Below are 12062 nucleotides of genomic sequence, written 5' to 3'. Positions count from 1 at the left end.
CTGAGACTATCGCATAGCAGGTGCATTTATACTGAGACTTGATTACATACAGGTGGATTATATTTATCATCATTAGGCATTTAGGGCAACATTAGGTCACTCAGAGATCCACAATGAACTTCTGGAGTGAGTTTGCTGCACTGAAAGTAAAGGGGCAGAATAATATTGCACGCCCCACTTTTCAGTTTTGGAATTTCCTCAAAAATTTAAAATAACCAATACATTTCTTTCAACTTCACAATTGTGTTCCACTTGTTGCCGATTCTTCACCAAAAATTTCCATTTGGTATCTTTATGTTTGAAGCATGATATGTGAGAAAAGGTTGAAAAGTTCCAGGGGGCCGAATACTTTCGCAAGGCACTGTACGTGTCAATGGACCTATAAAACTCTATGAGCCCGTGTGCTATCTGATAAAAAAACCTGGAAGCAGACTGACATTTCACGCAAATGTGAGAATGTAGAAAAAGGGATTTTACTAAAAACATTATCACTCCACGTCACACAGTGTGGAGACAGATTAATATCTACATCCAAGCACTTACCGCTGACGTCAGATTAGAGTCATTTTCTGCTGTTCTCCATCTGGTCAGACCTTCATGTCGACATCTCCCAGCCACGACTCGTTTTGTCACGATGATCATCGCAGCTCGCAAAATAACAAGGTCACATACATTGTATACATGCATGTGTCTCCCCCCTGAATACAGATATGTACCCGACCATTAATATACTATTAGACACGCACCATTAAAAATATAAAGTGATAAGCAGCACTGTGCCCCCCATTAACGATAATCTCCACCACCCAATAATATAAACTATTCAGTCTGTGACTCTCCCCTTTAGTACATAAGGAATATATGTAAAGTTTTACACTATAAGCAAAGTGAATAAGATCCCCGAAGTCACCCCATCATTGTCATCTCCACCACCTCCATCCACCTCCATCATTGCCCTCTCCACCACCTCTATAATTGCCCTCTCCACCACCCCAATCATTCTCCCCCACCATCCCATCAGTTCCCCACACCTCCATCATTGCCCTCTCCACCCCATCATTGTCCTCTCCACCACGCCAATCATTGTTCTCTCCTACCACCCCCATCATTGCCCTCTCCACCACCTCCATCATTGCCTTTTCCACACCCCATCATTGCCCTCTATACCACCTCCATCATTGCCCTCTCCACCATGCCAATCATTGTTCTCCCCCACCACCTCATCATTGTCCTCTCCACCACCCCAATCATTGTTCTCCCCCACCACCCCTATCATAGCCCTCCCCATCACCTCCATCATTGTCCTCACCCCATCCCTATTATTTCCTGCTCCACAACCCCAAGTATTTCTCTTCCCCACCAACTCCATCATTGCCTTCCCTAACAGCCCAATCATTGTACCCCCCAACTCTATCATTGATTTCTCCATCACATCCATTATTGCCCTCTCCACCACTCCAATCATTGTTCTACCCCACCATCCACCACTCCAATCATTGTTATACCCCACCACCCCATCATTGCCCTCTCCACCACCTCCATCATTGCCCTCTCCACCACCCCATCATTGCCCTCTCCACCACCTCCATAATTGCCCTCTCCACCACGCCAATCATTGTTCTCCCGCACCACCTCTATCATTGCCCTCTCCACCTCCTCTTTCATTGCCCTCTCCATCACATCCATAATTTCCCTCTCCACCACCTCCATCATTGCCCTCTCCACCACCTCCATCATTGCCCACTTCACCACCTCCATCATTGCCCTCTTCACCATCCCATCATTGCCCTCTCCACCTCCATTATTGCCCTCTCCACCTCCCATCTTTGCCTTCTCCACCACCTCCATCATTGCCCTCTCCACCACCTCCATCATTGCCCTCTCCACCACCCCATCATTGCCTTCCCACACCTTCATCATTGCCCTCTCCCCCACCTCCATCATTGCCCTCTCCGCCACCCCATCATTGTTCTCCCCCACCACCCCAATTATTGCCCTCGCCACCACCTCCATCATTGCCTTCTCCACCAACCCATCATTGCCCTCTCTCCCACCTCCATCATTGCCCTCTCCATCACCCCAATTATTGTTCTCCTCCACCACTTCCATCATTGCCCTACCCACCACCCTATCATTGTTCTCCCCACCACCCCTATCATTGCCCTCTCCATCACTTCCATCATTTCCATCTCCACCACCTCCATCATTGCCCTCTCCACCACCTCCATCATTGCCCTCTCCACCATGACAATCATTGCTCTCCCCACCATCTCCATAATTGTCCTCTTCATCACCCCAATTATTGTTCTCCCACACCATCCCTATCATTGCCCTGTCCATCACCTCCATCATTGTCCTCTCCACCACCTCCATCATTGCCCTCTCCACCACCCCAATCATTGGTCTCCCCATCATGCCCATTATTGCCCTCTCCATCAACTACATCATTGTCCTCCTCGCCACCTCCATCATTGTCCTCTCCACCACCACAATCATTGTTCTAACCCTCTTCCCCCCAATGTATTGTAAAAAAACAAACACCACCATTCACCTCTCCACATGTTCCCCCGCAACTGCAGCATCTTCGTCGCCGGCAGCTTTCTATATGATACATTCACGCGCTGAATGCTGATGTCGTCCAGCTGCACGCCTGTGTCATACAGAAAGTGCCTGGCAGGAAGCAGCTGACAGATCCCTGCAGCTCCACTCTGCTGCCATTTCCTGCTGTAGGCAGGAGTTAGTCTCGAAAGCTTGAAATTTGTTACCATGTTTTAAGTTAGCCATTAAAAGGTATCAACCACTGAGTACTCTCAAATTTTAATATATTTTTAAAATGCTCAGCACTGATAATGCCTTTTATAATGTGAAAGCTGTCCATGCTGTAGGTACTATTGCAACCCCATACCATCAGAGATGCAGACACTGTGCTGAGAACAACCTGGATGATCCCTCTCCTCTTGAGTCTGCAGGACATCCCGTAAGTGGTCTCAATATAAGAATTTCACATTGTGATTCACCTAACCCAGAACAGGTTTTCATTTTGCCTCAATCCATTATAAATGAGCTTTGTCTCTGAGAATATGGCAGTGTTTCTGGTTTGTGATTATATACATCACAAACCAGAAAAAGGCTATGCTCACAGAAAATAATTTCTAAGCCCATTAGTGTTTTGGAGCGTTACAGACTTCCTTTAAAAGGAACCTGTCAGTGGGTTCATGCTGCCCAACCCAGCATAAATCAGAGCCCGACTACACGATTGCATCCCAGTATGTTTTTCTCTGAAACGCTCTGGAAGGGGACCAAATGGAAAGATGTTACTAGTCCAGCGCCCCCACCACATGGAAGAGACCTGTCAATCAACAAGAGCGGTGAGGTCAGAAGCTGGCCCAAGGCAACAGCAGTTTAGTAACATATTTCCCTATATTCCTCGGCCAATTCTTCCACCTATGTTTTCTCTGAAACGCAAGAGCAGACAAAATTCGCTGCAAATGTGCCATCAGTATCTGATTCACGCTGCCCAAGATCTGGGCAGCATGAATCGACTGACAGGTTCCCTTTAGGAAAACCTTGTAACACATGCCATTACCCACAAACTGAATACTCCTATACTATGATGCATCTGCATTTGCACATCTCCACCAATAGAGGGCAGGATTGATAACTAACATATAAACTTTTCATTACAAACAGACAAAAATGTGGACAAAGAGACGATAAAGGATCCAAAACTTAAAACAAATAAAAACCATTATAAAGAAAATAAAGTATGGACAAAATTCACTATTATTTTACTGTTTTTAATTTTTTTTGCAGGTATTTGGTTTGAGCCATGAGGACTAAACTAGCAGAATGTTTTCCAAGGAGCGTGTGAGAAAACTTCCATCCATCCTTCTGGTCACAATCAGACGCCTGTGTCCTATAGAAATCAGAATACAACAATTGCTTGCCTAAAGAATCACCTGTAGCTGCGCCAACTCACCTGTAAGTACAATTTCCTGAATATTATTTATCTCTGTTAGTTTACTCTAATGGTATGTTATAGAGAATTTTCCATATTTTCTTATTTTTTCTTATGAACAGTGAAGGTTTGATATTTAAACACTCAATGTCACAGCTACACAAAACTTACCAGAAGTATTTCCATAGTCTTGATATTTGAATACACTCCAAAATGAGCTTCCACTCCGGAGCCACCTCTGCTTTCATCTCACTCCATTGTGTTCATAGGGTGTAATACATCTGAAGGAATAGTGATATATATGGTGTGACAATTGGGCTGATAATAGAGTGGTGCACTGTGGCCCATCAGCTCCATATGAGAAAATACTGAAAAATGAAGATTTATCAGTGGTTCAAACCTTGTTAATAGAATCATTCTCATGATCATACTCTATACACCTCCCTTTGCCAATGTCTGGTCTCTGTCTGCCTTATGAGACTAGCATCTCCTCATCTGCTGCTATAAATCATCCATGACACTAAGTGATCTCCAAGAGAGGCGGTGCCTACATTTCTGGAACGACAGTGGCACCAGAGTTGAGTATAAGTGTGACGAGTTTACTGCGACAGAGAGGAGCCAGAATACTTCAGCATTTGATTTCTCCTACTCCTGCACTGATTAGAAGCACTTTACCTTCATATTAAACTGTACAGGTTTCCTTTAGCAGTGCAGGGATTTATCTGCTCAGTGGAGAGCTCCTGGAAGCTTTCCTGCATTAAGGCTCTCACCTGTTCACTGTTATCTACTCCCATCTCTTATATACTCTGGGCCCTGGCAAGCACTCATTGTCAGAGCTAATTTTTGCTACATAGCTGGAGGTTGTTGGTTGTTATTTGAGAAGGCGTTTGTGGATTTATCTGTGACAGTTGCAAGGTTTTGGGTGTATGATAATTAATCTTCTTCTCCTACTTTGGTTTAACCCCCTCCTCCACTCCCCAGTGCATTCCTCTTTGATATGTGTGAGTATATTTGTATGATTGGTATTTTCCTTTATCCCTGTTTGTATTACCTAGTTAGTCTGATTAATGTATTACGGTACCCTACTACTCTCCTTTTCCCTGGGTGGAGGACCGGTACAGACTAAAGGCGGATTGAAGACCTAAGGCAAGGTACTGTATGTGACACCGGCATCTTCACCATAAAAAGTAATCCAGGGAACAAAGCAAATTAGGGCGCCCCTAGCGATAGGGACATGGTAGGAGCCCCTGGCCCTGGGACACCCGACAACATAATCTTGACAATAGATGTTATTATTTTACTGGAAGTGAAACTTGGACTTTGAGAAGGGCCTGTCTGAGAAGTGGACAAAACCCTTTCAATAGTCAGAGTACCATATACACTGCTCAAAAAAAATAAAGGGAACGCTAAAATCTCACATCCTAGATATCACTGAATGAAATATTCCAGTTGTAAATCTTTATTCATTACATAGTGCAATGTGTTGAGAATAATCAAACCTAAAAATTAACAACGTAAATCACAACTAATATCCCACGGAGGTCTGGAGTTGGAATGATGTTCAAAATTAAAGTGGAAAATGAAGTTACAGGCTGATCCAACTTCAGTGGAAATGCCTCAAGACAAGGAAATGATGCTCAGTAGTGTATGCGGCCTCCACGTGCCTGTATGACCTCCTTACAACACCTGGGCAAGCTCCTGATGAGGTGGTGGATGGTCTCCCAAGGGATCTCCTCCCAGACCTGGACTAAAGCATCCACCAACTCCTGGACAGTCTGTGGTGCAACGTGACGTTGGTGGATGGTGCGAGACATGATGTCCCAGATGTATTCAATCAGATTCAGGCCTGGATAATGGGCGGACCAGTCCGTAGCCTCAATGCCTTCATCTTGTAGGAACTGTTGACACACTCCAGCCACATGAGGTCTGGCATTGTCCTACATTAGGGGAACCCAGGGCCAACCGCACAAGAATATGGTCTCACAAGGGGTCTGAGGATCTCATCTTGGTATCTAATGGCAGTCAGGCTACCCCTGGCGAGCACATGGAGGGTAGTGCGGCTCTCCAAAGAAATGCCACCCCACACCATTACCGACCCACTGCCAAACTGGTCATGCTGAAGGATGTTGCAGGCATCAGATCGCTCTCCACGGCGTCTCCAGACTCTGTCACGTCTGTCACATGTGCTCAGTGTGAACCTGCTTTCATCTGTGAAGAGCACAGGGTGCCAGTGGCGAATTTGCCAATCCTGGTGTTCAGGTGTTGGGCTATGAGCACAACCCCCATCTGTGGACGTCGGGCACACAGACCATCCTCATGGAGTCGGTTTCTAACCATTTGTGCAGACACATGCACATTTGTGGCCTGCTGGAGGTCATTTTGCAGGGCTCTGGCAGTACTTCTCCTGTTCCTCCTTGCACAAAGGCTGAGGTAGCGGTCCTGCTGCTGGGTTGTTGCCCTCCTACGGCCCCCTCCACCTCTCCTGGTGTACTGGCCTGTCTCTTGGTAGTGCCTCCAACCTCTGAACACTACGCTGACAGACACAGCAAACTTTCTTGCCACAGCTCACATTGATGTGCCATCCTGGATGAGCTGCACTACCTGAGCCACTTGTGTGGGTTGTAGAGTCCGTCTCATGCTACTACGAGTGTGAAGGCACAACCAACATTCAAAGTGACCAAAACATCAGCCAGAAAGCATTGATACTGAGATGTGGTCTGTGGTCCCCACCTGCAGTACCACTCCTTTATTGTGTGTGTCTAGATAATTGCCAATAATGTCCATCTGTTGTCTATTCCATTTGTACAACAGCATGTGAGATTGATTGTCAAACAGTGTTGCTTCCTAAGTGAACAATTTGATTTCACAGAAGTTTGATTTACTTGGAGTTATATTCTGTTGTTTAAGTGTTCCCTTTATTTTTGTGAGCAGTGTATGTTCCCAGCTCCTCATTTGTGCGTTTGCGCGCAGCAATTTATCCGACTTGAGACTATATGGAATTCTTGAGATGGAGCTTGTAAGTGGAGTGGGTAGACACTGAGAAAGTGAATGTGTGAGCTGTGGGACAGATACAACGTTTACAATTGGGACATGTAGTGTGGAGACGAAGAGGGAAACTCTTGCAGGAAGATAAGGATGAAAACTATGAAAAACCACAAGGGTGAATGCTGAGGGCTTTTATGGAGGTAAAGTACAAATATAAAGGTAACAGATAGGTTAGGGGACTCATTTCAGGGACAATCATTTTTGTGTGCCTGCAATACATAAAAACCTGATTTATATAATAGACCAATTTTTGTTCACACTGTGGGCCTGATTCATTAGTACCAGTGTTGTTCACGCTGGTCTTGATGTGATATGTTGGAGTCAGAGGTGCTTGATTCATGAAGAGGAGGGTTTGCCTAGTGGTGTGCACCTCAGTATGCACCACAAATCCTACTCCAGTACCTGCATGAATTTGACGAGCAGCGATCACCACACCCAACTTTTTCGGTGTTGGGTGCAAATGGCATGAGAACGCCAAAAGTTGTACAATTTTGTCACAGTCTTGAGTTGAGCCACCATTATGCAACGTTTAATTTTTTTTCTGAATGAATTGGGCTCATTCTCTTTAAATATCATTATCAGTGATTGGTTAACCTCTTAAGGAGCAATCCAATTTTGGAAGCTTAAAGGGAATTGTCAGTATGGTCAACTCTCCTAAGACATACACACGGGCATACAGGTAATAGGAAGTTGAACGCGATGATACCTCGATATCTGTGATCCAATGTTTAATGTTTTTTCATTTTTGGATTTCTTTTATATTTTGAAAATTCTCGTAATTTCTTTTATTTCCCTAATAATTAAGGTTGAGCTTAGTTTAATGGTGGTATGGTTGCCCTTTCAGGGATGCTGCAAGAAGGAATTTGCCCACAGATGTTGTTTGAACAACTTTTCTTACAAGGAGCCTCACATGGAGGTTAGATAGTTACAGTGTCTTACATGAAGACACAAGCTTGATGATTGCAGAGTCTTACATGGGGTAATGAGCTAGATGGTTTCAACAATATCACAAGATGCAACACCTTAGCATGAAGAAAGGTTGACAATTAGATTGTACGACAGTGAGCAGACCCTTGCAACATTTACTGTCTTTTGCACAACACTCACCTGCTGGCAATACCTGCACAACACCCGTTTTATTACTCTGGCACAGCCTCTGTGTCTCTTTATTTTCAGTCTGATGCACACTGACAATGGAAGTCACAGCCCCTCTTACAGTCACCTCTCTCGGCAGCAATGCCCTGTAGTGGATTGTTTGGCACTTTGCTCACTCTTGTGGCCTACTTCTCACAGGTACACCATCAAAGTCCCACGCACACAGGAGCAAGTCTCGTAGCCGTCTTTCGTTCTCCTCCTCATACTCAGGCATCAGTCCGCAGATGCCTCTGATGTGGCTACTCAGACTGCAGACTTGTGAATCCTCCCAGCACAGGCACTGTGTTCTGCAAGGATTTTCCGTTGTCTGTGCCAGGAACGGCGATCAAGTATGTTGTATGCATACTCTCGGCCAGAACCCATCTAGGGGGTGTGATTTCGCTCAATGCATTTGACAGGTCCTGACCAGGAATATGCATATCGCATACATCACTGCCGTTCCCAGTGCAGATACTGGCGGATCATCGCAGCATATACTGTATGCGCATGGACGAAGGATTGACGAGTCTGCAGTCACACAGAGTGACATTTGTTATGAAAGGTAATTCAGTACCACAATGGACATAGAGGTCAGCGCACATACAGTGACCTGGCAATAACCCAAAAAACAAGAACGAGCTCTGAGACGTGGGAACTCTGTTGACCGCAATCCCTAATCCTCTCCAACCACACGAAAGGCAGCCGTGGATTGCGCCTAATGCTCCCTATGCAACTCGGCACGGCCTGAGAAACTAGCTAGCCTGAAGATAGAAAATAAGCCAACCTTGCCTCAGAGAAATACCCCAAAGGAAAAGGCAGCCCCCACATATAATGACTATGAGTTAAGAAGAAAAGACAAACGTAGAGATGAAATAGATTTAGCAAAGTGAGGCCCAACTTTCTGAACAGAGCGAGGATAGGAAAGGTAACTTTGCGGTCAACACAAAACCCTACAAAAACCACGCAAAGGGGGCAAAAAGACCTCCGTACCGAACTAACGGCACGGAGGTATACCCTCTGCGTCCCAGAGCTTCCAGCAAGCAGAAAAAAACAAATTGACAAGCTGGACAGAAAAAAAACAGCAAACAAATAGCAAAGAGGAACTTAGCAGCAGGCCACAGGAACGATCCAGGAGGAAACAGGTCCAATACTAGAACATTGACTGGAGGCCAGGATCAAAGCACTAGGTGGAGTTAAATAGAGCAGCACCTAACGACTTCACCACATCACCTGAGGAAGGAAACTCAGAAGCCGCAGTACCACTTTCCTCCACCAACGGAAGCTCACAGAGAGAACCAGCCGAAGTACCACTTGTGACCACAGGAGGGAGCTCTGCCACAGAATTCACAACAGTACCCCCCCTTGAGGAGGGGTCACCGAACCCTCACCAGAGCTCCCAGGATGACCAGGATGAGCCATATGAAAGGCACAAACAAGATCGGGAGCATGGACATCAGAGGCAAAGACCCAGGAATTATCTTCCTGAGCATAACCCTTCCACTTAACCAGATACTGGAGTTTCCGCCTTGAAACATGAGAATCCAAAATCTTCTCCACAATATACTCCAACTCCCCCTCCACCAAAACCGGAGCAGGAGGATCAACAGATGGAACCATAGGTGCCACGTATCTCCGCAACAATGACCTATGGAATACGTTATGTATGGAAAAAGAATCTGGAAGGGTCAGACGAAAAGACACAGGATTAAGAACCTCAGAAATCCTATACGGACCAATGAAACGAGGCTTAAACTTAGGAGAGGAAACCTTCATAGGAGTATAACGAGATGACAACCAAACCAAATCCCCAACACGAAGTCGGGGACCCACACAGCGTCTGCGATTAGCGAAACGTTGAGCCTTCTCCTGGGACAAAGTCAAATTGTCCACTACATGAGTCCAAATCTGCTGCAACCTGTCCACCACAGTATCCACACCAGGACAGTCCGAAGACTCAACCTGCCCTGAAGAGAAACGAGGATGGAACCCAGAGTTGCAGAAAAACGGTGAAACCAAGGTAGCCGAGCTGGCCCGATTATTAAGGGCGAACTCAGCCAAAGGCAAAAAGGACACCCAGTCATCCTGATCAGCAGAAACAAAGCATCCCAGATATGTTTCCAAGGTCTGATTGGTTCGTTCGGTCTGGCCATTAGTCTGAGGATGGAAAGCCGAGGAAAAAGACAAGTCAATGCCCATCCTACCACAAAAGGCTCGCCAAAACCTCGAAACAAACTGGGAACCTCTGTCAGAAACGATATTCTCTGGAATGCCATGTAAACGAACCACATGCTGGAAAAACAATGGCACCAAATCAGAGGAGGAAGGCAATTTAGACAAGGGTACCAAATGGACCATCTTAGAGAAGCGATCACAGACCACCCAAATGACTGACATCTTTTGAAAGACGGGAAGATCTGAAATAAAATCCATAGAGATATGTGTCCAAGGCCTCTTCGGGACCGGCAAGGGCAAAAGCAACCCACTGGCACGAGAACAGCAGGGCTTAGCCCGAGCACAAATCCCACAGGACTGCACAAAAGTACACACATCCCGCAACAGAGATGGCCACCAAAAGGATCTAGCCACTAACTCTCTGGTACCAAACATTCCAGGATGACCAGCCAACACCGAACAATGAACCTCAGAGATAACTTTATTCGTCCACCTATCAGGGACAAACAGTTTCTCCGCTGGGCAACGATCAGGTTTATTAGCCTGAAATTTTTGCAGCACCCGCCGCAAATCAGGGGAGATGGCAGACACAATTACTCCCTCTATGAGGATACCCGCCGGCTCAGATACACCCGGAGAGTCGGGCACAAAACTCCTAGACAGAGCATCCGCCTTCACATTTTTAGAGCCCGGAAGATATGAAATCACAAAGTCAAAACGGGCAAAAAACAACGACCAACGAGCTTGTCTAGGATTCAACCGCTTGGCGGACTCGAGATAAGTCAAGTTCTTATGATCAGTCAAGACCACCACGCGATGCTTAGCTCCTTCAAGCCAATGACGCCACTCCTCGAATGCCCACTTCATGGCCAGCAACTCTCGATTGCCCACATCATAATTTCGCTCAGCAGGCGAAAACTTCCTGGAAAAGAAGGCGCATGGTTTCATCACCGACCAATCAGAACTTCTCTGCGACAAAACAGCCCCTGCTCCAATCTCAGAAGCATTAACCTCGACCTGGAACGGAAGCGAAACATCTGGTTGACACAACACAGGGGCAGAAGAAAAACGACGCTTCAACTCTTGAAAAGCTTCCACCGCAGCAGAAGAGCAATTGACCACATCAGCACCTTTCTTGGTCAAATCGGTCAATGGTTTAGCAATACTAGAAAAATTGCAGATGAAGCGACGATAAAAATTAGCAAAGCCCAGGAACTTTTGCAGACTTTTCAGAGATGTCGGCTGAGTCCAATTATGGATGGCTTGGACCTTAACAGGGTCCATCTCGATAGTAGAAGGGGAAAAGATGAACCCCAAAAATGAAACCTTCTGAACACCAAAGAGACACTTTGATCCCTTCACAAACAAAGAATTAGCACGCAGGACCTGAAACACCGTTCTGACCTGCTTCACATGAGACTCCCAATCATCCGAGAAGATCAAAATGTCATCTAAGGGGGGCGTGGCTATGGACTGAGAGAGGAAGGACGCATACAGTGAGAGCTCCTAAAAATCCTGCATATATCCTGCATAAAGGACCCCCTTTTTGTGCACTCAATTGCTTCTGCTGGGGTCTCTGGGAGCCTGGAGGCTGCCGACCCCCTGAAAAAAGACCATAGCTGTGGCTGGAGGAAACCGGAGGAGAGGACTTATCTTGCGGAGCGGTGAGCTCCACGTGTAGCGGCGGCCATCTTTCTAGGAAGACAGCCTGCGGGCAGGCGGCGCGAGGCTGTCTGTGGCTGCGGCTGAAGCC

At 46.1% G+C, this 12062-nt stretch overlaps 1 protein-coding gene across 2 annotated transcripts in view; it reads left to right on the top strand.

The window, feature by feature from the left end:
- The window catches only part of PHLDB1 (pleckstrin homology like domain family B member 1), a 283627-nt gene that overhangs the window by 75861 nt on the left and 195704 nt on the right, over positions 1 to 12062 (top strand). For both annotated transcript variants that reach the window (XM_069741034.1, XM_069741030.1), the window contains exon 2: positions 3814 to 3981. The gene's annotated coding sequence lies outside the window, so the exon portion shown is untranslated. The remainder of the gene's footprint in view (positions 1 to 3813; positions 3982 to 12062) is intronic.

Source organism: Ranitomeya imitator, chromosome 10 (assembly GCF_032444005.1).
Source record: "Ranitomeya imitator isolate aRanImi1 chromosome 10, aRanImi1.pri, whole genome shotgun sequence".
NCBI lineage: Eukaryota > Metazoa > Chordata > Amphibia > Anura > Dendrobatidae > Ranitomeya > Ranitomeya imitator.
This window is presented reverse-complemented; position numbering and strand designations above follow the sequence as displayed.